The sequence below is a fragment of the Canis lupus genome, chromosome 25, assembly GCF_048164855.1.
Source record: "Canis lupus baileyi chromosome 25, mCanLup2.hap1, whole genome shotgun sequence".
NCBI classification, from domain to species: domain Eukaryota; kingdom Metazoa; phylum Chordata; class Mammalia; order Carnivora; family Canidae; genus Canis; species Canis lupus.
In genome coordinates, this window is record NC_132862.1 from 1175890 (window position 1) to 1202321 (window position 26432).

General features: G+C 56.2%; 1 protein-coding gene and 1 long non-coding RNA gene across 3 annotated transcripts in view; one reads left to right on the top strand and one right to left on the bottom strand.

Annotated features, from left to right (window-relative positions):
* Window positions 1-298: 298 nt before the first annotated feature.
* The window catches only part of HOXC10 (homeobox C10), a 106728-nt gene continuing 80594 nt past the window's right edge, over window positions 299-26432 (bottom strand). Inside the window, exons 1-2 of one of the 2 annotated variants that reach the window (XR_012017279.1) lie at window positions 16110-16676; window positions 299-959 (exon numbers count right to left, since the gene is read on the bottom strand). The gene's annotated coding sequence lies outside the window, so the exon portion shown is untranslated. Of the gene's footprint in view, window positions 960-16109; window positions 16677-26432 lie in introns of those variants that run through there. The other variant, XM_072797666.1, reaches the window with a different exon arrangement.
* On the top strand, window positions 14785-25057 carry LOC140616990 (uncharacterized). The gene is made up of 3 exons (XR_012017282.1): window positions 14785-15671; window positions 21322-21579; window positions 22738-25057. It is a non-coding gene; the product is annotated as an uncharacterized lncRNA (long non-coding RNA).

The following is a 26432-nucleotide window of genomic DNA, read 5'->3' on the forward strand; positions in this document are numbered from 1 at the left end:
TACCTGCATTCCATCCAGATGCCTTCCCCGGCTCGACCCCCAGCACCACCCCGCGGGGAGGGTGCCGTGGCTCTCCCTGGGAGGCCGCGGGCTCCCTGCCGGGGGACAAGCCCAGGAGCAGCTCGTTTCCAAGAGGAAGGAAGTGCCTGGCCAGAAACGAGAGGCAGGGAGTCGAGGTACCCGGCTCATAAACCCCGTAAACCCCGCCGACAGCCGTGACCCGGTCCAGACCCCCGTCCTCCAAACTCCACGTCCCCCTGCAGCCGAAAGGACCCGCACAAAAGGCCGAGACATCAGGTGGCACACAGCGTTCCAGGCCGTTTATTGAGCTTTGCAAGAGGAAGTGTCCACGGGCCGGGCTGCTCCCCACCGCCCGTTGCCATCTCGGCCTTATAAATAATCCTGGCACTAAGTGCCCTGTTACACCGAGGGGAAGTTGTTCTTACAGCGTGAAACCTGAGAATATGGGTCGGGGAGGCGGGGTGGGGGGCAGGGGACAGAGACGGGGAGCATCGCCCGGAGGCTCCTCAAGTACACCCCGAGCTGGTGATAGATGAATTTCTGGGGCAGCGGATGGCATTTCAAGTGAAATGTTTATAGGAAACGAGTGTGATTTAAACATCGTCTTGGCCGATAAACACCAGCCAGACGGGGGGAGAGGGCAAGGCGAGGGGCGCAGGAATCAAAGGCCCGGAGGCCCCGGTGTTAAGTAGCTGTCTGAAGCTCCGCTCAAACACACACAGCAGCTTTGGGCTTGACATGTTTGTGAGAGCTGGTTAGGATTTCCTCGAGGGCGGCTCGGAGAGGACTGGAGCGGCCCAGCTGAGCGCCCTCAACGACTGACTGTCCGTCGCGCCCTCTGGAGCCTGGGCCCGGCCTGCCGCCAGCCTGCCCTGCCCTCAGCCTCTGCCCCGGGTGCTGGGCCACGTCCTGCAGCGGGAACAGAGAAAACACAGAACCTAGAAAAAAAGAGAGAAAGTGAAGGGAGCCAAGGGACTGAAGCCGAGGAAGAGAAACCGTCACCAAATCCAGAATCCAAGTCCTTGTCCCCAGGGCCACCGCTGCCACCGGGCCCAGGCCCCTCGCCTCTCACGTGCACCTGCGCATAACCCCTCCGCGAGTCTCCCCGCAGCTTCCCTTGCCCCACGCAAATGATTCCCAATACATAAGGCAGAAGGACCATTTAAAACTTGAGTCCCGGCATGTCGTTCCTCCCTGCTTTACTCAGAGTGAGTGAAGATCAAAGTCCTTAAGACAGCATAGACGTCCCTGCACCACGTGGCCCCTGTCATCCTCTCCCACTCTCCTCGCCCATTCCACTCCGGCCACGTTGGCCTCCAGACACCACAAACTCGCTGGCCCGTGGCTGCCCCAGGACCTTTGCACCACCTGTTCCCTGCACTTGGAAAACTCTTCCCCAAAATATCCACGGGGCTTCTTTACCCCTTCACCTCTAAGTCTTTGTTCAGATGTACATTCTCAGTGAGACCTCGCTGTCCACCATACTTAGAGTTGCAGACTTCTCAGGGCACCTGGGTGTCTGTCAGTTAAGTGACAGACAACGTTTGGTTTGGTTTCAGCTCAGGTCATGATCTCCAGGTCTGGAGACTGACCCCTGGGTCAGGCTCCGTGCTCAGACAGCAGTCTGCTTTCCCTCTCCCTCTGCCTCTCCCCTAGCTTGCACACACACTCTCTCTCTGAAATAAATCAATGAATCTTTATTTTTATTTTTTTAAAGATTTTTATCTATTTATTTATGAGAGACACAGAGAGAGGCAAAGACATGGGGAGAGGGAGGAGCAGGCTCCATGCAGGGAGCCCAATGCAGAACTCATCCCGGGACCCAGGGTCACAGCCTGGGCCCAAGGCATCACCCCAAGTGGGGAGATGTATTGCCAAAGGGGCTGGCCTGGACTTACTCCGACTCTGGGAGAAGACCCGGCTCTAGGTCGGGATTTCATCATCTCCACGGCCGAAGTATACTTGGGGCCAATAATATGAAGGGGATGTGCCAGGCAAGCGTGAAGCAGTTGGAAATGCGGGCTGGACTGGGAATCCAGCGCCTTCAGGTTGGGGGGGCGGCTGGCGGTGTCTGTAGGGCACGGGAGGGAGCCCAGTCCACCGAGGGCAGAATAATGTCCCGGCTGCACCCGAAGTGGCAGCCAGGCCTCCAGGAAGACTTCCCAAGGGCGCCGCAGGTAGTAGAGGGAAGGGGCGGAGAGTGGGAGCCGGAGCAGGCTGGCAGCCAGGCCACGGCGGAGTGCCCGCGGGGCTGTGGGACCCCGCACGTGGGTAGCACCCAAGACCCGAGCCCCGAGCAGCCTCCAGCCTCCGGCCTGTCCTAATACATAAGGCAGAAGGACCTTATGGGGTGCCCCTGGCCAGCTCCCCGGGGTGGCAGGCCACACTGTACCGTACCACAGGCGCCACCAGTACCTTCACCACTTCCCCTCAAAATCTCGGCGCGCAGCTCAGCTCCGTGGGGACATCAGGGGACGGCAGGGGGCAAGTCGGGGGAAGCAGAAGCTATCTTTGGAGGCGGATGCAAGATAGAGGTTAATGCAGTAACGGAGACAGGACCCAGGTGGCCCGGGAGCCCCGAGGATGGGAGGGAGACTTACTTGTCACTGCACAACTTTTGGTGCCTTTTGAGTTTTCAACCATGTTACATGTATTTTCTATTTAAAAAACATAAGATGATTAAAATCAGGCAAAACCAGTAACAACGATAACCTCACAGGATAGATCTAGGGAAAGGGACCCCGATGCCCACCATCGCTGGCCTGAGGACAACGACCTGGCCCTTCGGGCCCATGTGCACCCTCCTCCTCACCTGGTATCTTCATGCCCTAGAGCTCAGAGAGGGCTGTGGCTGGTCTGACGTCACACAGCACTAGGGGCTAGTGGAGGTCTGCGGCCAGGTGTCCAGACTCTCAGGGTCGGCTTTCTGTCCTGGTCCTCCGCGCTCTGTTCGCCCCTTGGTCTGTCTGTGTTACTGGCAGGGCTGTGCCCCTGCTACAGGTCACCCTTCAAAGGCATCTTAAAGGTGCACGGCCGGGCACCTGGGGGGCTCGGTGGTTGAGCGCCGCCTTCAGCCCAGGGCGTGACCCTGGGGTCCTGGGATCGTGTCCCGCATCGGGCTCCCCACGTGGAGCCTGCTTCTCCCTCTGCCTGTGTCTCTGCCTCTCTCTGTGTCTCATGAAAAAATAAATAAAACCTTCAAAAATGAAATAAAAGGTGCATGGTCTTAAATGCCATCCTTTTCCGGGAGTCTTTACGGAGCTCTCCTCTCCCCCCCCCGCCCCCCCCACAGCGCCTGTCTGCCTTCCCTTCCTGCCTCCCTCCTCTCCACCTCCCTCGACCACCAAAGCGGCTCTCCACTGCAATCTGGCCCTGCCTCTGACAAGACAAGTGACCTTGAGCAAGTCATTTAACCTTTCCGTGCCTCTGTTTCTTCATCTATAATCGAGGATCGTGACCTTCCTCCCACGGCTCTTCATTCATCCATTTGTACAGCAAGCATGTGCTCTGCGCCAGGCGCCGCCCCCAGCGCACAGGATCACACGAGACACTGCGTGTGGAATCAGCGCAGAGACCCAGGGACTGACGCCAAGGCCTCCCTCCTTGGATGCTGTGCTGTGCTGGGCGCTCCATCCCCCCCCCCCCCCATGCCCTTGGAAGAATTTCTGGTCGCCTCCCAACCTCTCAGCTTCCAGCACCACTCCTGATACCCTCCTCCGGATAAAGCGTCAGGAGCTGTGGAAACAGCCAGGCTTTTCCACTTGACTAGATCCTGAGGGCATCACTTTGCTGCTCGCAAGAAGGAATAATGCTGAAATTCGTCTGGACCTTGAGGAGCATCTTGCCCTCTGGGGGCCCCCTCCCCAAGAATCTGCTCCTGTCCTGCCCTATTCAGGTCTCGCCCTTCCCTGAGCCCCACACCACCTGCGGACCGGTACAGGAGCTGAGGTCCTGGGATTGGAAACTCACAATTTCCTGCCTCTAAATATAACCTGGGCTGGGTATGAAAGCTAGTTCCTTCGTTGTTGCCTTTTTTTTTTTTTAAGATTTATTTACTAGAGAGAGAGAGAACGAGCAGGAGGGGCAGAAGAAGAGGGAGAGAGAATCTCAAGCAGACTCTGTGCCCGAGGTGGGCTCCACCTCACGACCCTGATATCAGGACCTGAGCCAAATCCGAGAGTTGGATGCTTAACCAACTGCCACCCAGGCGCCCCCAGTCCCTTCTTTAAAACAACTACCACAACCCTGAGCATACAGGAGCTTGTTTCAGATAGAGGAAAGAGACGTTTCCAGAGCTCCTGGAGGGAGCTCGTCCCCACTCCCTGCCTGGCCATTGAGGACTGGGTGAGTGTGACCGGGAGGGAAAGGTGTTTGTAGAAAAAGATGCACGGCTTTGACCTTGGTCCTGACAAAATCCCAAGTCAAGTCAAAGTGATGATGATGGATGATGGGGAAGGAGGGACCAAGTTTAGACATAAGGAGGCGCTTCCTGTTTGCAGGGAACAGGCTTAAGGGGAGAGGTTGTGGGGGATTAGAGGGAACCACTCAGTTCCCCCAGAGGCAGGAGGAAGGAGATGATCCAGGGCTGCAAAGGTTTTGGGGATTCCAGGATGTTGCAAAGCTGGCAGGACCTGGGGGAAGCCAGGGAGGTGCCAGGCCATCTGTGTCTAGAGCACCCCCTGGACAGGGACCAGGTTCTCCGGAGCTGCTAACATGCCAGCACAAAGCCCCACACAAGGCTCTGGAAAATCTGGGTGAGGAGCACAGGTGCCTCCCTGGAGGATGACGCAGCCTCAGGGAAGTGCAGCTGCTTCAGAGCACCAGCAGGAGTGGCCCGAAGCACATCCTGCACAGACCTCCACGCTGGCTTGCTCTCACCCCTGTGATGTGCGGGGTTAACCCCCCTCCACCCCCCCCACCCACCCCCACCTCACCCCCGTCCACCCCAGAAGACTAACTGGGCCCAGCTTTCAGTCCAGCTCCTAGGCCACGGGAGGCAAGACAAGGTGGCCAAACCTTCAAGCACCTGTCTCAGCACCTGTCTCAGCCCCTGGGGAGTCCTGCAAGAAGGAGGGGACTCTTCTATGGAGCTGCCATGGCCTCCAGGGTCCAAGTGGAAGGGCAGAGGGCAAGGGGAGTTGAGTACCCAGAAGAAGTGGGGCTCCCAGACCCCCCTGCGCCCAGGAAAGACCGCAGCTTCCAGAGGGCAGGCAGGTTGGCATCCTTGAGGCCAGCACAGAGCAGACCCTTGGAGCCCCTGCGCTGAGTGAGCCTGGGGGCCACACTAAGCCACCCCGCAGCTGCAGTGGGGGGCTGAGAAGGCCGTCTCAGCCTGCGCCTCAGTTTCTCCCTCCGTAAAGTGACTAAAGTGACGGCGCAGCGTAGCTTATCTCCAAGATTCCCTCCAACCCCTTTGGTTGCTTTCCCAAATTCTCTCTTCCTGCATCCTCTTTTCTCCCCCTGGAAACCCTTCTCTCCAAGCACCCCATTCTCTGCACCCCCTGTTCAGCGCCAGCCAGCTCACTCCTGCCCCCCCTTATACGTATTTATCCCTCTGTCACTCCCTGCATGGCCCCCTCCCGGGAGCAGCGCCCCCCCCACCGATGCTGGGTTGGGGGAGGGGGGGAAGAGGGGAGCAAGGGGGTTTGCAGGGAAGAGGGGAGCGGGAAGCAGGGGGATGGGGGGAGGGATGCAGGGAGGGAGCAGGGGATGGAGGGATGGGGGGAGCTGGGTGGGGAGGAGGGGAGGCGGATACGGGAAGCGGGGGTGAGGGAGGGGAGAGGGCGGGGCAGGGAGAAGGGGAGGGGGGCGGAGCAGGGAGGAGGGGAGGGGAGAGAAGAGGGGAGGGGGAGGGGAGAAAAAGAGGGGAGGGGAGCTGAGGCAAGGGGTGGGGGGCAGGGGCGAGGGGATGGGAGGGGCGGGGGGAGAGGAGATGGGGTGGGGGGTGCGGGGTCGAGGGGAGGGGAGGGGAGGGGAGGGGCGGGGCGGGGGCGAGGTGATGGGAGGGGCGAGGGGAGAGGAGATGGGGTGCGGGGGGGGGGTGCGGGGGCGAGGGGAGGGGCGGGGCGGGGGAGGGGAGAGGGGTGCAGGGGGGAGGGGAGAAGGGGAGCCGGCCGCCCGCCCGGCTAATGCGATCTGGCGGGGCGGGGCGGGGCGGGGCGGGCGGGCGGCGGGCAGTCTGGGCCGGCGGCGCTGATGGATGGTCCCTGACAGTAATCGCCGACTGAGGACGCGCCGGAGCTCCCGGCCCCCCTGCACCGCGCCGCCGGCCGGCTGGGCTCCGAGGCGGGGCCTTCCCTGCCCTCTGTCCCTCTGCACCCCGGTTTGTGTTGGGGAATCGTCCGCAGGTCCTGCGCCGCCTCTGATGCCGAGCCAGCTACTGGCGCGGCGCCCGCAGCCTCAGTTTCCCCTTCTGTATCATGGGAAATCAGGCTCTAAGCCCGGATGGAGACTGTTAGCAGCCGAGGCAAAATACTGAGGAAAATGAGGGACGCCCGGGGGGCTCAGCGGTTGAGCACCTGCCTGCCTTCGGCCCAGGGCGTGACCCCGGGGTCGTGGGATCGAGTCCCGCGTCGGGCTCCCTGCGTGGAGCCTGCTTCTCCCTCTGCCTGTGTCTCTGCCTCTGTGTGTGTGTGTGTGTGTTTCATGAACAAATAAATAAAACCTTTTAAAAATAACTAACTAAATAAAATCTTTTTAAAAAGTCTTTTTAGTTAAAAAAATACTGAGGAAGGGATCCCTGGGTGGCGCAGCGGTTTGGCGCCTGCCTTTGGCCCAGGGCGCGATCCTGGAGACCCGGGATCGAATCCCACGTCGGGCTCCCGGTGCATGGAGCCTGCTTCTCCTTCTGCCTATGTCTCTGTCTCTGTCTCTCTCTCTGTGTGACTATCATAAATAAATAAAAATTTAAAAAACAAAACAAAACAAAAAAAATACTGAGGAAAATTACCCCCTCCCCGAAGCCGAAATCGATTCCCACTTTCAGCTCCCAGGCCCAGGGCTGGCCGGGCCCTGCTGAGCGACTGGGCGGAAACCCACACCCAGTACATGTTGACGCACCCACGTGTGTTGTAATGTTTTGGGGGGTGACGGGGGACATGGCAGGGTCAGTGTTGACTCGGGGTCTTTAAAGAGAGGCCCTTGCAGCCAGGTATTTCTCCAGGGAGGTGACTGCCCCAGCCCGACTCCTGCTGGCTCCGGTGAGGCCTGCCCACTGCCGAAACCTCACCCCACCGCCTTCGGGTCCCCTCCACCCCTCCCTCCGGGGCTAGGCTGACTTAGGGCTGGAGGAGAGGATCCCTCCTGAGGACACGTTCTGGGACAATTGGCCAACCCCCTCGCCCGCTTCCAGGCTACGGAGTTCTGAGGCTCCTCCACCCCAAGGGGTCCCCCATGGGTGCTGGCCCCGAAGAGGGGCCGGGGCAAGGATCCAGAGCCGATTACAATTCTGAGAGCACACCCAGACGCCTCCTCACTCCCTTTTAACCTTTCTCTCTCATCAGAAGCCAAATTGAGTTAGTCTTGAGTTTTGATTTAATTCCCGAAATGGAGTCATAATCTGTTTAGTGTCCTTTTTCCCAAGTCCTGGGGACTGAAGTGTGGGGGGGGGAGGGACAGTTAATGAGAGAGTTGCTCTGTGGCCTGCGGAGAACCCTCGCCCGCACTTGGCCTCCAACACCCCCACAGGGCAGGAGCCACCGCGGCCCAGAGCCACCGGTGGCTCCGTGGTGACGGTGATGGTGATGAGGAGGAGGGGGCCGGGGCGCCTGCTGATGCTTGCTGGGCGCCCACCGTGTGCCAGGCCTGGGCTGGGCCCTGCGCGTGCATCCCTCGCAGTGACCTCCTGGCTGGGTACCCTGAAGAGTTCCAATTTACAGCTGGAGAAACTGAGACCGTCGATGTGGGTAGCTTACGCGCAGCTGCGGCGAGATGGGAAGCCAGGAGCCCAACTGTAACACCACACAGCCTGTGCGCCCCCCCCCCACTTCGCTGGGGAACCCCTGAAGCGCTACAGGCCCCAGCCCCCTCATTTGCATAAACAAACAATAAATAGGGACACTAATACTCTCCCTTCAGGGCTCTGGCAGTGATTAGATGAGATATGCACGCATCATATTCCAGGTAGCATTCAGTTGCTTAAGTGCCCTAAACCCTGGGGGGCAGGGGAAGGGCTGCCCTGCAATGGGGTGACTGTTTATTATAGATGTTCCCGCTCATAAGCCCGAGAATGTGCCCCGACAAGGACTCCTACAAGGAAAAGACTGCCGTGCCTGTTTCCCGGACGGAGACACTGAGTTTCAGGTGCGTTAAGTACACTGCCTAGGCCAACCGGTTCATAAATGGCAGAGCGGGCTTCCGCCAAACAGCGGGCCCTTGGGCTCCCAGGTGGTAGGGATGGATGCGGGCCGGGGTCACCAGAGACCGCCTCCCCTGGGGAAGGTCGGGGCTGAGCCCCAGCCCGCATCCATCCCTACCACCTGGGACCCAATTTCTGCAGGTGAGCAATGTTTCCTTAAAGGAACAGGAGGCAAGTAAATAGAGGAGCAGTAGAGACAGGGTCTCCCTCCCCCAAAGCCAAGGTGGGGCCTCCCTCCCCTCCCTCCCTTCCCTCCCCTCCCTCCCCTGGTTCCTGACGCTCAAGTTTGCGGCCATTAAATAGAAGAGGAGAAAGTTTGAACCAGGCATGAAATATTTATCAGTTAATTACAATATGCAGATTCTGTTCCTGGGGGTGATTTATCTTTTTGGAAATATAGGAAAAGATCCTGGAAACTTGTATCCTAATTGCTTGGCCTATTATTGTAGCAACCAGGTAGAAATTCCATTTACTATGTAACTACAAATTTTCCTCCTGGCTGCCTCTGCCGCTGCCACTGGTGGTCCGGGGCCCTCCGCTGTTCTGAGGGGAGAGGGGGCCCCAGAGAGGTCAGTTTGTGCACTCCCCTGTCTCCTCTGGGGGCGGCCCCTCTCAAAATCCTAGCAGTGCTGAGGAATGGAAAGGACGAGTCTCTAAAATTCCGAGGTGTCCAGAGAAGCCAATGGGCCCCCCGCCCCCCGCGGGGCCGAGGAGGGACCCCCACTGCACTGCAAGGCAGCTCTGGGCTGAGCATCCTTCCCCCCCTGCTCTTTGCTGGCACACTACGGGAGGGCAGGGTGGCGGTGTCACCTCCTGGGGCCCACACTTCAACCCCAGGCCGCATGTTAGCATCACCTGAGGAGTCTTTCCAACTCCAGATGCCTGGGCGCTGCTCCAGACCAACCAAATTAGAGCCTCCGGAGCCGGGAGCCAGGCATCGGTATTTTTTAAAGCTCTCCATGGGGTTCCCACGTGCAGCCAAAGAGGAGACCGGCCAGGCTGCCCGGTAAAGGGGCCGCTTACCTGCAAGGCTGTGTAAGCTTTGCCCCTCCCTTCCAGGTGGTGGAGGGGCAATCCCTGCGCTTTTATTGGAATCTGAAGAGCATCCTTTATTCCCCTTACAGGAAGCTTCTCATATTAATAACCACCATTTATCAAGGCCCTGCTGAATGCTCGGATCTATGCAAATAAAATTTAATCCGATCCACACAACAACTCATAAGGTCAGTGGGTAGGTCCACTCCACGGGTGGCTCGGAGAGGTTAAGCAGTCTGCCCACGGCTGCACAGACTAGCAAGGGACAGGTCTGGGATCCGAATTCAAAGCCCGTGCTTTCCCCACTGGGCTGCACGGCCTCTCTGCCTCTCCGCTTCCCAAGGCTGGAAGGGAAGAGCTTCAAAGCTAGTGAGGGTAGGGCCTGGGGAACGTCCTTGGGGAGGGCAGGGCAGGGGAACGGAGCGTGTGGGATGGAGCAGGGGGACGGGTGAGGGGGTGAGGGGATGGGAAGAGGCACCAGGAGGAGGGTGTGGGGAGGGAACCGGGCGGAGGCCGGGCGAAAGCTGGGGGACGGGTTCAGGAGTGGGAGCTGGCATTCAGGACGCAGGGCAAGGTGAGTGGTGCCCACGGAGGGAGGGCTGGGGAGCTGGGGGAGGGCCGTGTCGGGGGAGGGGTCTTTGTGAGGCCGCAGCCGGGAGGAATGCCCGCCATGAATACTAAGGGCAAGAAGAAGAGAAAGGGCCAGAGGGGGCTGGGTGATGTTTAGCTGCTGGGGTGATTAATGGGGGTGAACGGAGGGTGAAACTCAAACCCTTCGAACGGAGATGGTGGGGAACGGTTGTCCAAGAACAACAGCGCACTGTTTCATGGAGAAAGCCAATGTCCAGAGGAGGGGCGGGTGGGGAGGTCGCCAGGCACAGTTGCTCCTTCCCTTTTTCCCAAGGTCTCTTTATTTGCCATCAAACAGTAAATTAAAATATGCTTGCCAACTCCAGGGGGCTCTCTGGATGGGCTTCCTACCTGCCTTCCGGCCTGGGGGAGAACTGGGGTGCTGGAGCCACTGGGGCAGGGGGAGCGAGTGCGGTGGGGAAGGCGGTGGAGGTGAGCGCACCGCTCCCCGTGCGCGGGCCCTGGCTCCCTCGGACCAGACAGGCGCGGAGAGGCAAGGGGGTGGGTCCCCAAATGTCCTAGGAGAGGTGGCTGGTGTCCTCAGAGCCAAGTTCTGAGAGCAGTCCCAGCCTCCACCCGGAGGGGGAAGGGCTCCATCTCCAGGAGGCAGAGTTGAGGGAAGGAGGAGGGAGGGCCCTGGATTGGGGTGTTGATCTGGCTTTGAGGAACAGAGGGAAAACTCTCGGGAAGCAGGGGTTTTGAGGCCCCCCTCATTTTCTACTTCTGGCTGCCTCTCTAGACACAGCTGTGGGAGCTGCCGCTGCCTCCCCATCCGGTGGGCATTTTCAGAGGGCAGGGAAGGAGGGAAGAGGGGATGAGGATGAAGAGAGTGTCTCAGCGCAGGGGGACACAGGGGGACGCAGGGGGACGGGAGCTGCAGGCAGGGATTCAGATGGAAATGATCTCACAGGATACAGTTTTCTCCCTCTCTAGGCCCTTACAGATGTGAAAAGACCGGCAGATCCCACGTCCCCACCCCCCAGCATCCCAGAGTGCGGTGTGTCTTGAAGCCTTTGCCTCCCCAAGGGAGTGGGGCTTGGGGAGAGGGGGTCAGGAAAGGCACCAGGTATGCACTGGGGTCTCCAGAGGGCTGAGGGAGACCGGCATCTCCGAGGGCAGGGTGGGGGGCCCACTCCGGATCCCAGATCACTTGGGTTCTTGGGCCTGGGAGTCCTGCCACGAGGCCTGAAGTCCTGTCTCCCCCCAGGGCTTGGCCAAGCTGCTTCCCTCACGGGAGTCTCACTAGCACTCCTTGCGCCCCCCCTTCTAGGGGCCAAGCCTGCAAAGCACTTTGAAACCTGCAGTTGGCAGAAGCTGGTTTATTGAATGCAAATACCCTGTGGGGACGCACATACCCGACTGGTAGTGAGGCATCCAACCGGTCCACAGAGGACCTGAATTCAAGGGCTGCCTTCCAGGGGACCAGGCCTCAGTTTGCTTATTCTGAGGGCAGAGGCTAACAGAGGCTGCCCTGCGCTTCACAGAGGAGAAGGAAATAAATGAGCCCACTGGAGAGCAATGGTCACAATCAAGTCTTAATTATGAATTAATAATTCATAATTATTCCAGACTTGCAGATAAGCACAAGCCTGCTGAAATTATTTCCCAGGGAGGAATTCAGTTGGAGGGGGTGCGAAGGGGACTTCATTGCAGCCATTACTTCTAAAGGCCCTTTTAAGTTCATTCTTTTGCTTCCCAACCAGACCGTGGATGGGGTTCATTAGCTTCCTTGGCTAATTCCTCCTAACAGCCACCCCCAAGCTTCTAAACACAGGGCCACTCTCCTCTGTTCTTCCTGAGGCCAGAACCTGGACTCTGGATTTCTGGGGCCTCTCTGTTCCCTGCTGCCTGTTCTGTGGGGCGCCCTGCGTTAGGAGCTGGCACTGGGTGTCCTGGAGAGATGGGTGGCCTGTCTTTCTGGTTCTTCTCCCTCCACCTCCCCCATTGTCTTGGGATTGCCTAGGAGCCCTCATCTTATGGTGGGAGGAGGCCTTCCAGCTCCAGGCGGGAAGAGCAACAGGGAGCGCCCCTTCTAGCGTGGATGCGTTAGTTCCAGGATCTGGATTTGAGGGGCCGACTCTGATCTCGGGAGCAGACCTCCAAATGGCATCAGTCCTGGCAGTGGGACCTAGACAGGCCTACGCAGGCACGCCCAGCACCAGATCCAGCTCTCTGCTGCTCTCCTCCTCAGCACCCATAATCCTAAGTTCCCACTTCAATGCATTTTAAAATATTCTAAAGGAAACTCAAAGAGCCACTCAGACCCTCACAGCTCAGGAGATCTCTCTCTCGGGCATCTGAAAGGGAAGGGAGATTCTTGTGCTTCCAGATACTCAATGCTGTGGACCACAGGGGCCTTATCTCCTGGCCACGAGGAGATCTTTGACCACCACCTCTGCTTTCAAAATGCCAGAAGGAAGAAGGAGCAAGTGGCCAGTGGCCAAGGGGATCTGGCTTTAGAAAGAATTTTCAGTCCCAATGCTATGGTTTTCCCATCAGCCTCAGCAGTTGCATCAAATCTGCGTGTCAGGTGACACCTCAGGATGGAGGGAGTTGGAACAACTGGGATCTAAGGCCCTCTCTTCCACACCTGTGGGCACGCGGGTGCACTTGAGAGCCTGCTCCCGGGCTAGGTGGGCGGTCAGTGCAGCACACCTGGTGGGCACCTGGTGCCATGGGGACCCCATATTCGCCCTTCACTCCAGCTCCTTCCTGGGCCCCGCTTCAGTCTCAAGAGGAGGACCACTGAGGTGGGATCCAAATTGTCCAGATAAGTAATTGTGGCAGCAGCACTTGTGTTTTTTAGAATGCCGCCCCTCGGCCTCCGGAGATCATTGATCCCTTCCCTAGCTCCTCCTATTCTCCACGGCCTTCCCAACGTCCTCACCCCAAAAATCCCAACCGCAGGGGGACCAACTTTCCTGACCCACCACTTCCCCCACCTGCAACTCCGTCCCCTCCCCCCAAATGTGCTCTCTTCTGAGTCTCCGCTCTTCGCTTCTTAAAAAAAAAAAAAAAAAAAAAAAAAAAAAAAAAAAACCGAAGAAGAAGGAATTTTCAATAGTCCCACTTGTCAAGCGAAGACCATCTTTTAACCTTCAACAGCAGCGAAAGCCGTGTGAACTCTCGGTGAACCAAGATTGAAGCCATAAATCACGCGTACAAAGGCGGCTGCGAGGCTGGCGCGGGCTCTGCACCTTTAACGCTTTCTGGGGCTGACAGGCGGCGGCCCCGCTAAAGTTCACAGCGCGGGGAGGGCCGCCCCCTCCCCTGCCCCCTGCACCCCCAGCCCGCTCGCCCTGTTTAAATAGGCGGCGGCATCCACACGGACACAATAATTTAGCTTGTCTTTGGCATTTGCTCCGGGACCCCAAGAGAGGGACCGTCCACTCCCCCCTTTCTCTCCAGGACTGGCGTCTTTCATCTCTGTCTACACGGCCCGATTACACAGATCTTTGGGGTTCCAAGAGGCTCGGAGTCGCTGGGACCAGGAAGACCTGGCTGAAACGTGCTGTATAATTAGAAAGGATTTTCTTTCTTTCTTCATTTTTTTTTTTGGTTCCCTTTTATCCTTTTCCTTTTCTCCCCCTTTCTCCTAATAAAATCTTTTGTTTTAAATTCTATGCGTCTGTTTAGCAGAGGGCTGGAGCTAACGTCCCGGACGGGCAGCAGCCGGGTGGGGGACGGCCCAGCTGCGGCCCTGCAGAAACCTCCGGGCCTCCCGCTCCCGCCGGCCGCTTCCTTTCCTTGGCCTTCGGCCTCCTCCTCCTCCTCCCATCGGTTTTGTTTTCTTTTCCCTCCCCCCACCGCCTCCTCTTCGGTTTAATTAAAGTTTAGCGACTCCACTTGCCTTTTCTCTTCTCTCTTCCAAAGCGGAAACCAGACGGCCCAAGCGTCCCCGTGGCCCAAGCGGCCCCAGCACGGTCCTGGCCTGCAGCCCTGCAGCCCTCAGGGCCTCCCCCTGGCCCGCGGCCTCCCTCCACCGCCCAAAGCCTCCGGGCGGTCCCCAGCCCCTCCACCATCCTGCAGGTCCGCGGCCACGGGCCAGGAGTCCCTGAATGACCGGGGCTGGAATAGGGGTGTCTGTCTTCCCCTAAACCCACCCCCCAGACTCGCTCCAGAAAGTTTGGAGGGTGGGTACACCCCAAATCTAGCAACCTGCTCCCCAAAACTCATGGCTGACTAATATGATATGACAAAAGCCGATGATGGATTTGGTATATGTTAATTCACAATGCCCTTTCCTCCAGAATTTAACTATAAGTTAATACACACCGGAAACCACGCGCATACACGCTCGTTAATGGGCTTAGGTATTAGCGAGTCCTAACGATGCATACAAATGTGCTCTGCGCTCTGTAGGCCCCTCAAGATTTATGGGCCTTGAGCTCTCTGAAGCTGTAAACAAGGAGAAAAAAAAGAGAAAGAGAGAGAGAGACTGGGGGAAAGAGACAGAGGCCTGACTCACCCCTCCAGGTTGTGGGAGAGAAGGGAGCTTTGCAAGTGGGTTCTTATGTATTTTGCTTTCCTTACAAGCTGGTTGTGCGTGGGTCTGGGCATTGGGCTGGGGCTGGGGCTGGGGCGGTGGTTGCCTGAACGCTGGTGTGCGTGGGCAGCGTGTTGTTTGCCAGCCGGGGTGGAAGGCCGCCTGCATCCTGTGAATGGCTGTGCAGGGCCTGCATCCAGCAGGCATCTGTGGGCATTTACCTGGAGTGTGTGCACTGTGCTAGGGGTGTGTGTGTGTGTGTGTGTGTGTGTGGGAGAGAGAGAGAGAGAGAAAGAGAAAGAGAGAGACAAGCAGGCCTCCCTCCGGGCCTGGCTGCTGTCCCCTGAACCCCGTGAACAAATCTCTACCAACAATCATAATAACAATAAATAATAAATAACAATAAAACAGTAGTTAACAGTCCCTCCCTAGCAGGATAACAATAAAATGCAAGAGGAGAGATTTTGAGGAGGGGCCAGGGGACCGAGTCACCATCACAGCATCTGAGGGGAAGACAAGGGAGGGAGGAGGCAAGTTAGCTTCTTCCTATATGCCCTGGGGGCGCCGGGTTTGGGAACCCCTGTCCGCCCGGGTCCTCCGGCCAGAGGAGGAGAGGGAGAGCCAGGAGGCCGCTCCGCCTGCTGCTTTTTCGCCGGCTTTGGCTTTGTGCGATCAGGGCAGGGCTCCCACATGTGGGGGTGATTAGTGGCTTTGGGGAGTCTCTGGAGCCCCCGTTTTGAAGAGGAGGGCGAGCGAACAGGGTGAGGCGAGGGGGCAGAGGGGGGTGAGGCGGTGGCCGAGCGGGTCGGCCCCTCTGGGGACACAGGTGCCGGGCGGCCGCGCGGGTCGGACGGAAGCAGGAAAGCACATACGGCCCCGGGAGCCGGAGAGCAGGGCCGGGTTTCCGGTAGGCCCGGGCAGGTTCCCTTTCTAGGGGCTTTTCAAACACACAAGCAAAGAAAAACGACAACGACAGCAACAACAACAAGACAACAAAAAAACCCAAAGAGCAAAAGAAGGAGAAGAAGGAAGGAGGGGTTGAGGCGCTGAATTGTCCTTGGTGCGCTTGGAGCCAGCGGATTTCCAGAAAGGAAGAGGAGACCGCGATCCCGGATCCCTCCACGTTCGCCTCATTCTCTCCAGGTACAATTTTCTGATAATCCCACTAATGCACTTCTTGTGGCGGGGGTGGGGCGGGGAGGCAGGTGTGCAGGGAGAGGGCGCTGGCCGCACACTACGCCGCCCGCCGAAGTTTCGGGTCCAACGAAATCCCCCTCTTTAAAAACAATTGTATCCAAAAAAAGAAAAAAGAAGGAAAGAAAGAAGAAAGAAAGAAAGAAAGAAAGAAAGAAAGAAAGAAAGAAAGAAAGAAAGAAAGGAAAGAAAGAAAGAAAGAAAGAAAGAAAGAAAGAAAGAGAAAGGAAGGAAAAGAAATAAAAGAAGAAGAAAGAAAAGAAAAAAGAAATCAAAGCGTAAATGTAACAACACAAATTAGCCAACTTTTTTAGAAGAGAAAGGAAAGGGGGCGAAATGACCATAACAAACAGGCGTGAGAACTTTTAAAAGATTTAAGTCACAAACCTTTTCAGAGGTTTTGGTTCTTTTTCAACAGCCGGTGCCCGTCTGGGCTGCAAGGGCCGGAGGAGTACACTTCCCCGGGTCACCTCGGAGCCCGAGCCGGAGCCGGGCACAGATTCAAAGGGGACCCGGCGGCCTGGCCTTGAGGACCCGCGGGCTGGGGCGGGCGGGGGAGCGCGAATAAAGTAAAATTCCTCGGCCGGAGGCGAGCAGAGCGGCGCGAGGGGACAGGCCGCCCCGGGCGCTGGGCCTCCCGCCCTGCCGCCGGCTCCCCGCTGCCGGGCTCCCCGCTGCCGGGCCTGGGACGGGCCGAGGGACTCAAGCCACGCTCCCCCTTTCTGTCCCCCAGGCCCGTGCGCCTGCCCGAGCGAGCTCCCAGCCCCCGGAGAGGGCTGCTGGGGCTCCTGGGCCCTCTCCCCGAGCCCGGCGGCCTCCAGCCCTCCTTGGGGGAATGTCAGGGCCCGGACACCTCTGCACCCTGGCCTAGGTGAGCCTGCTCACTTCGGGGACATCTAGGAGGAGGAGGAGGAGGAGGAGGAGGAGGAGGAGGAAGGCCGGCTTAGAGCCGTGTTTCCACCTAGTTCTCCTGATGCCTTCACATCTGGAGACTTTATTTATAACCCCCACATAACTCTCTCTGTTTGGAGGCACCGGTGGCTCTATTGACAGACTGATGTCTGGGAAATATCGCTCTATCTCTAACCATACCTAAATGTGCTGTGCTTGTATTTACAGATTTATGCTTGAGGAAAATATAATTATTTCCATTGTATTTGTGCATATACAACAGTTACAGAAGCAGATTTATATACGAGAAAAAATACGACTCTCTTATAGCCATCCAGTTTTATGGACATTTGATATCCTGACAGATTTATATCTCTGAGCAGCTATATAGATAAATGTATATCGCTGGAATTATGTATCAGGAGATATATACTTATTGATTGTGATATAGGGTAGTTAGAGCATTCACTTGGAGCCATATATGGCCATGGAGATATTTCTATATTATTATCACTATATATAGGCATATCTATTTATAACTACATAGTTATAAAAATAGACATAAGTAATTATAGTCCTATACGTACACGCTGCTATCTCTCCGCGGAGTTATAGACACTTGTGAATATAACTCTGTAGAGATATCTGTATGTATATAAGGGTGTAATTACCTCGTGATGTGTGTGTATGGGGGCTTAGGCCAGTCTATCTCCGTGCAGACATATTTATATGTAGGGGCTGAGAGACATTTGTTCACGGAAATGTTTCCAGGGAACCAACTGGAAAGCAGGATCTGGCCATCTAGGAAATCAGCTAGCAGAGATCTCCACTTACGGGGGGAGGGAGTTACCAAAGGGTAAACACAACATAGGAAGCCTCAAGGAGAGGAGACAAATGGAAGGTGCCCGGGGCATAGCTGGGGCACCCATCCGGAGATGGGGTGCGGGTTTGGGGAGGGCAGGTGGCCACGGGCGGGCGAGGGGCTCAAGGAAGGGGAGGCAGTGAACAGTAAGTACCACAACCCGGAGATCCGCTCCAGCTCTCCACGAGGGAGCAGGCCGCTGGAGGTCAGCCGCCACCTCGGCCCTACTGCGTTCTCGGCACTTCTCTTGAACCCTGGTTTTGGGTAGGTAGGCCTCAGAGGTGAAGAGGCTTAGGGACCGGGCAGGGACAGGGCGGCTTTCACTGCTGCTGCTCTCTGGTTAGAGGACCAGCAAAGCCAGGTGCTGTGGCCAAACAAAGCTTGCTTTCACCTGGGCCTCCTGAGCCTCTGGAGGGCTGTGTGGTGGGAGCCTGGTGGATCCAGAGGTGAATTTTCAAGTGTTGGGCTTGTTCTGGTGGGAGTTTCCGGAGGCCTTCCTCAGCCCCATTCTTTGACGCCCTGGGCCTCAGGGACCTATATCTGCACCACTGTGCCACTCCTGCTCTGTGGCTCCCGGCTTGGGGTTCCCTTCCTTCTGGGTACAGAAGGCTCGACCTTCCAGCTCCCTAACAGCACAGCCATGGGCCTTTATGGAGGACCTGACTTTAATAAGTGGGGAACATGGATTGGCACCTCTGGATCTCATCCCCCCCACCCCCGCCCCACGCCCCGGTTTACATACATCTACCTGGCTCTCCCACCGGCCTCCTTCCAGGCATCACTGGGCCCAGGATCCACAAGCCTTCCTTGGCCACCAACCATCCCGGAAGAAAAGACATTTTTCTCCTGGCCCCAGTTCATTCATTCTTTCTTTCCTTCTTTTAAACCAGGGAGTCACAGACCCCTTTGCTCAATGGTTTGTTTGTGGGAGTTTCCCTGCACTCAGTGTCAGTGGCCGGCCGGGCTTCCAAGTTCTCTAGGATGCTGGGACGGGAGTGAAGACCCCTGGGCTTAAATGCCAACTGCCACCACCCCCCGCACACCCCTGCACATGGGATCGGAGCTTCTCCAAGACAGGGACTCTGCCGCCGGCTACAGAGGGGTGGCCTGATAGGCGTTGAAGTACAGAATGGCAACCAGTGCAACAGCTTTGGACAGAGGCAGTCTCCCCTTCTGCGGCCACCCTGCGGGCCAGCAGGCACCTGGGCACCGTGACTGGAGCCAGGCCCAGAGCCCGTGTCTGCTGGAGGCAGTGGGCTCTGGTGGGGCCAGTGGTTAGTGCCCAGCAGAGAGCACCCGAGCTGAGACGGGGGAGTGGGGGGTGGCATGAGGCTCCAGAGCCAGGCCCTGCCTCCCCGGAGTACCTCGGCACCCCCTCACCAGCCTCCTGGCTCCCCAGACCCCTGAGTACATGAAAACCAACCCAGAGCGGGACCTGGCGAGGAAGGAGCTGCCTGTCAGCCTGAGGGGCCCAAGAGGAACCACCACTTGGTCCATTAAGAAATACATAAATAAAACAAAAATAGGGATCCCTGGGTGGCGCAGCGGTTTAGCGCCTGCCTTTGGCCCAGGGCGCGATCCTGGAGACCCGGGATCGAATCCCACATCAGGCTCCCGGTGCGTGGAGCCTGCTTCTCCCTCTGCCTGTGTCTCTGCCTCTCTCTCTCTCTCTCTCTCTCTCTCTATCAAAAATAAATAAAAATTAAAAAAATATGTTTAAAAAAAAAAAAAAAATAAAAAAATAAAACAAAAATAAATCAGCCTGAGACAGCCACCCTGGCGGAGGGAAAGGCCTTGTTATGCCTCAGCCGGGCTCCAGGGTTACTACCAAATGCATCAGAATGACTGAATATTTTAAAAAAATTTTTCTTAAACGTTAAAAAGCTCACAAATTTTCTGATTCAGTAATATCTCCTAATCAGGTCATTTTGCATAGTTCTTTTATAAACTGTCATCATTCCCTGTGGATTTGGTGCCTGTAGAACGGGTCCCGGAGTTTGGGGACAGGTGGGTCACCGTCAGCAGATGGGCGAAGATAGGCAGTTGCCCTGCGAGGGTCTGGTTTTGTAGGAAGGGTGGGCTTGGGGCAGGGAAGATTCTCCCAGATTTGACTCCCTTTTAACATGAGAGCCTTTAGGGGTGAGCCTTTGGGGGGCAGTCTGCCGTGCGTCTGGGTGAGGGTCCAAGGTCCAGAGAGGGGGCTCAGTCACACCGGGACCCCAGCCCCTTCCTCCCCAGGGTGTCTAATCCCATGGGGATGGCGGTGCCTTGCCGAAAGGAACACCCAGAGGGAGAACGGGGCCCACATTCATACGTTTGCCTGAGCAGGAGCCCGGGCAGGCGGGGCGGGGTCGCCCCAGTACACCCCGGAGCCCGCAGGTCAGCTCCTGGCTGTCCTGGGCCAGAAGCCGGGAAGGAGACATGCTGGCCGGACTGCCGGTGATCCTGGGGAGTCCTGGGTGCCTTCCTCTGGGGTGTCAGGGCTCCTAGCCGCTTCCAGGCCCAGAGCCCCTTTGAGAAGCAGATGGAGGCGGTCCGCCCCCTCCCCACCAGACTTCCGATACCGATACCTCGGGGCCCAGTATCCCCGATTTAGGCACCCCTTCTCCCTGCGCCCCGTCTCCAGCTGCCTCCCCTTCTGCGCCCTCCCTGGGTGCCTTTGCCTGGGAGTCAGGCGGTTCCCCTGCCCTTGTCCTCCTCTGCCCTTCACTACAGTAGGCAGCAGGCAGAGGCCTCGCGTGGGCCGTGGGCCGCAGGCCGTGGGCCGAGCTGACCTGCTCCCCGCAGAGACCAGGACAGTGGTTGCTCCCGAGGCCTGCTCTCCCGGCCCTGCTTCCCACCACTCTCGGGGGCTGGGGGGAGCCCGGGGGTGTTGGCAGCCTGCAGGCCCGGCTGTGGGGGGACCAATTCCCATCTCTGGTGGAAACTCAGACGCAAGGAGCAAGTTGCAATTGCTATAATAATAGTCATAATAATAACAATAATAATTTATTTAGCATATCATTAGATGTGTATTTACTGTCTTCCCTCTGCTTTTTTACAAGTGTCTCCTAAGGAATTCTCACAACACCCGGGGGAAACAATAATCGGCTAATTACCACCCTTCAGCTTCCCCTCCTCCCCCCATCCACCGAGTCCCCCTCTCAGAGAGGAGCATGTGCGCAGCCCCTCCCTGTGCTGACACCTGTTCGGCTCAGCCTCCCCTTTCCCAATTCTCCTCGCCCACTCTCAGCCTTCTCCCGCCCTGTTCAGGAACCTTCCCCCTCATCTGGGGGGGAAACGGTTGGGGAGGAGAGTAGCTGAGCCCCAGCAAGTTCTAAGGATTCATACCGTTTCCCTGACATTACAGCGATGTTGAGGGTGGTGTGGACGGAACCCAGCCCTTACTTCTCTGATCGCTCCTCCGGGGGCAGAAATCGCCTGCACAGGGTTTAGAGGCACACGGGTCAGGGAGGGGACGGGTATGCCGCGATGCCAGGACATCCGAGGCAGGTGTAGGGGTATGGCCCGTCCTGCAGATGTAACATGCACACCAGGGGCTTCCAGGTGGTTCAGGCCAGGCCTTAGAGGCCGTAGCCTCTTTTGGCACTGAAGAAAAGAAAGGAAAAGAAGGAAAGAAGGAAGGAAGGAAGGAAGGAAGGAAGGAAGGAAGGCATGTGCACGCGTGTATGTCTATAAATGTACACATGCCTATATATTCACGCGTGTATTTTTTCCAGAGAGGATCATCATGACGATGGTTATCCTTCTTAGAACATTCATTTCTTTTCGCTTTTAAAGAAAAATTCATACCTTCTCAGAGATCATAATGAAAACACAAACCAGACACGTGTTTTCGGGTGACAGATTCTGAGTGGTCTCTCGGACCACCCGAGGAGCCCCCTGGAGTCCCAGTTGCTCACCTCCTCAGCCCCAACCCAGGACAGAGAACTACAGCCGGCATCACGACAGTCCTGACCACAGACAGGGCCACTTGGCCGGTCGTGGAGATCCTGGACGTTGCAGCTCAGACTACGCAGACTCCGAGCTCTCCACCTCCCTGTCCAAGCACACACAGTCGCTCCTGGGAAGAAGCCAGTCCAGGCTGGAGAACACAAGAGCCAGGTAGAGTCACTATAAAGATGAACTGAATATAAAGAGTCAATATAGGGGGACGCTTGTGGGGGCTCAGAGGTTAAGCATCTGCCCTCAGCTCAGGGCGTGATCCTGGGGTCCGGGGATCGAGTCCCACATTGGGCTCCCCTCATGGAGCCTGCTTCTCCCTCTGCCTGTGTCTGTGTGTCTCTCATGAATAAATAAATAAAATCTTTTATTCTAAGAGTCAATATAAAGAGTTAGAATTGAATCTGCTTCTTAGCTCTCTAAACCATAGGTGCATAGTCGACATTTTTGGTGGATCCCATAACCTATTTGGTGTCTTTTCCTCTTTCCCTAGTCCTCAAGCTTTTCTGTCGCTGTCTGCCTCTGGCCCTTTCATGTCCCCAGTCCTATCGAAACGTACTTGTCTTGAGCCCCACTCTAATCTGTCTACTGGGTAACAACCAGATTGCCAGATTAGGAAGACACCAATGTGTTGGCATGCACATTCTCCAGGGACACCGGACTTCTTGGTGTAGGCCTTCAGGAGCCATTGCCCAAATGGAAGGAAATAGCCATAATGATGGAATTTCCGACCCATGGCAGGCGGCATGATATAGATCTGTGTGAGCGAAGTTTATGATTTTTCTTAATCCCTATCACGGAGGCAGCCATCCATCGTGTCTGTGGATAAAGCTATCCGGGCCCCAAACCTAAGGCTTCCAGGCTGCTTAGAGGAATCCAGAACACTTTCTGCACCTTTTATGACCAGATCTTGGGAGATAAAATTAAGTTTAGGAAATAAACTGGATTCATCCGGGTAAAAAGAACATTATGCACGAACTGTCAGGATGTGGGCTTCTGGTTTGTTCTGAACACGGTGGCCGTTCATTCCACGACTTGGTTCTGATTTATGGATAGTGCCTCAAAGCCCCCTCAATACTCATAAATATAATCGCTTCCGTTTATAGACGATGACTATATGCCAGGTGCTTTACACAAAATTTGATGAGGAAATGTAATTTCAGAAAGGTTAAGTCACCTGCCCAAGGTCACAAAGCCAGGTTTGAACCAGGTTTCCCCATCTGCTACGTTCTAACACTTCCAAGTCATGCCTCCTGGGTTAGATAAACAGCAGATAATCATGGAAATGAAACTGACTTTTTTTTTTTTTCCCTGAAATAGTTTTACATCCTGTGGACATACAGACGGGGGCCTACTTCTTCAGTGGCTTCTACAGTGGCCAATCCAAGGGCACGTACACTTGGCATCTTCATCTCTCTGAATTCAGTTTTCCTGGCAGCCCCTGTGATCTCTCACATAATGACTACCCTCACCACCTGGAGTCCACCCCTTTCCTGAAACTAGAAATATTCCCATAGTTTGGGCCTCGGGGTTCTAGAGGAGTCCTTGAGTTCCCACTTCCCCAAGCACAGTCTACCTTTCTCGCAAGGGTCAGCCAACGTGACTCTGAGAAGTATCTAGAGATTAATCTTCAGAACCCCTCACTCCCTGAGCTTCCCCCACCAAGCGCTGCCTTTCTGGTTCTATCCGTGTTTGATGAAGTATCCCAGCGGTGCTTTTGTATTTGAAAGGATGTGATCTGCAGAGGACTGCACTTAACACCATGTGCTCTAATGGTGGGACTCACGGCATTTCCCTGGCGAGGTAATTGGGGAGGGGGAAACAGAGTCTTCCCAGGGGCTTTAAACTGCATCACTGCATAAGGCTGATCCTGCATCTCATTATCCATTAACTTCAGACGAAAGCTATAAAATGGGATCCCTTTATTCTGATATTTGAAACTAAGCAGATAGGGGGCTAATTTCTCCGCTTTTACCTGACCGCTGGCATCAGGCAAATACCCTCCCATTGTCTTGCCCCATCTTGTCTCTGCCTGCCTCCTCTCTGGGCCAGGGTCCCTAAGGGAAACAGCTCCCCGTGGTGTGCCGGCAGGGGCTCTGCGGAAAAGGTTGAGTTGTCAAATGAGGAGACACCACAGCTAACACCCCCTCTTCCCCACCCCCCACCAACTCTGGAATGAAGATGGAGAGTTTTCTGTGCCTGGTTTGGTTCACGGAGACACATAGTCCATCATTTGATTTTCTACAAAGAGTATTCCTTCCCTGCCCCCCAGCATCCTCTAGTTTTTGCTCAGAGCTGGAAGGATCTTAGTGATGACCTAATCGAACCACTTCACTGTGAAGGAAGGGAAACTGAGGCTCAGACAGAGACCAGAACCCAGGGATTTTGATCCCTAAGCTGTGCTGCATCTGGCTCTCTTTGCACTTCAGCTGGATACTTTTTAAATTGCCCCCTCTGGATGCCAGGATCCAAGCTGGCTTTTCACGCAGAGAGCACAGGCAGCAGCGACCACCAGAGTGATGTAGGCCCTCCTGCTTGGTGGAGGCCACTTCTGGGCACAGGCTCCATCGTGTCCACACTATGCTCCATAATCCCACCAGAGCCCACCTGTGCTTTCTGTGAAGTTGGGGGACTCTGTGCTCCCCCTTTTCTACACCAGCCCCTAGAGCTGGCCAGGGCCTGGAGAGGGGCTGAAGATCTCAGGCAGGAAGCAAAGGGGTAAGCACAACTTTGTTGCCTCTGATTTCCCCACCCTCCAGCCTCACATGAGGAAAGAGGCTGTCCCTGAGAGAGAAGTATCCTTAATATGCTGTAAAGCCTTCTCCAAGCTTCAAAGGAAAAAACAAGAACCCTGTCTTCTTGTCCAATTCTGAGGACTGAAGGTCAGGGATGGGGGGGTGAGCTTAATTAGCACAAGGAATGCTGATCATACATAAGAAGGAACTTGCCAGTATACCCCCCCGCCCCGCCCTGTCCCCAGTCTTCAGACGACTGTCAACTCTGAATGCACCACGTGAATTCTCATCCCCTGGTCCAGGCAAGTCAACCTCACAGGTTCCTTCCAGGCCGAAGATTCTGGTTACTTGTCCCAGCATTTGCTGGTCCGTCTAATCCTAGATTCCTCGGGCAGTGCTCACTCAGGGCCCCCGGGCCTTGGCCCGGAAACATCTTTAAGTCTCATGTTGGCCCTAAACAACGTCCACATCCCTAAGAAACAAAACGAAATTGAACCAGTTCAGGGACAGAACTGAACTGTCCACTGCTGTGTGCACAACAGCGCCGGACTGGGAGTCCTGGGGTCGGCTACAGGCTGGATCACCCTCCTCCCCAAATTCGTGTGTTGACGGCCTAGTCCCCAGGACCTCGGCGCGCCGGCATGTGGAGATGGGCCCTTTGATGAGCAGCGGAGGTAAGGCGCGGTCACACGGCTGGGCCCTAGTCCAGCCGGACGGGTCTGCTGGTAGGAGGAGGACACGAGGACACGGACACCGAGGAGAGGCCACCCGAAGCCAGGACCTCGTGGGCAGACCATCTACGAGCCGAGGACAGAGGGACCCCCAAAGAAACCAACCCTGCCCACACCTTGATCTTGGACTCCTAAACCTCCAAAACCGCGAAAAAATAAATTTCTATTGTTTAAGCCGCCTGGTCTGTGGTGCGTGATTACGGCGACCCTAGCGGATCCCATGGTGTCTGAGTGTGCCGCGGCCCTTTTTCCTCTGCGTGATCTTGGGCATTTAAAACTGTCCAAGCCTCGGTTTCCACATGAGCTCGAAGGTCCCTTCCACATGAGCCTGTGACTCGGTGCAGAGGGAAACCCCGGTTATACTCCACAGGTTGTACCTCCTCGCCAGTGATGTCGGCTGTAAACGGGCACAGGGCCAGACACACGTCCTCATCCAGTCACACACACAGCCCTGCACCATGGCTCTAGCCTTCCGAAAGACGTACAGCCGCTTACCCAGCCCGTCCCCTACCCTAAATGCCAGTGCAGATTCAGCTTTCAGTGCAAGCGTATTTGGGTCCCCCGGGTCCGATGCTGTGGCTGCTGCTGCATCTCACCAAAATTGGTTGAAACGAGGACATTTGAGTCAGTTGACTGGTTTGGGTGAACATAGTGCCAAAGAGCCCCACTGGTTTATCTCTGCTTAATCGATGGATTTTATTTTTAAACTGTCGGATTCTGGCCACCGTTTTTGATTCAGCCACCACCCTGTGGCCACGCAGGGCCTAGCCAAGCACCATCTGATCCGCTCAGCAGCATCACCTTATTCTTTGAATGGATTGGGAAGTTCATTAAAAAGAGTCAAACCCATACCCGACAATTGACGCAGCCTCACTCAGGCCCAGAGAAAGCACTCTCGGGCCACGTCTATAAGATGCCAAGACACACACGTGGGTTAACCAATTCGGCGAGAAATCAGCCCACTCATACCTGTAGGACAGTGTCGGCAAAGCAATGTTCTCCTGTCGGTCTCGGCTGACTTACAGTCTGGACACGGCCAGTGTCCTCCCCCTTCTCGCTGAGCAGACTTCTTAGGGCAGAGGAACGTGTGTCCATATGGACCCTCACGTCATACATACAACACCACAGTACTCCTAGCCTTGTCTTTTGAGAGAGAACTGGGGGACAGAGAACTTATGCTGTCAGGGGCAGTGGGACGACCTTGGGATGACTTTCTCTGGTGCATATCTGCAAGAATGTGACACAGATTGTAGCTTTGGCTGATGTGTGACGCATTGGATGGGACGAGAGGGAAGGAGCCAGCTACAATGGACCTTGGCCGTGTTAACTGGTCGTGAGTGAAAGTGGCATAATGTGTGTTTGCACGTGTCCAGGCTTTTGTATTTGGCTCTTTGTGGTTTTGTTCTAGAACTTTGTTTGGATCCCTGCATGTCCACATCGGTCTGAGTGTGTTTGGATCTGCGTCTCTGTGTTTTCCCACATGGCTAAGTTTGCTGATATGTACTTGTACGTTTGCATCTGTCTCTGAGGGTTTGCATGTGTTTGTACA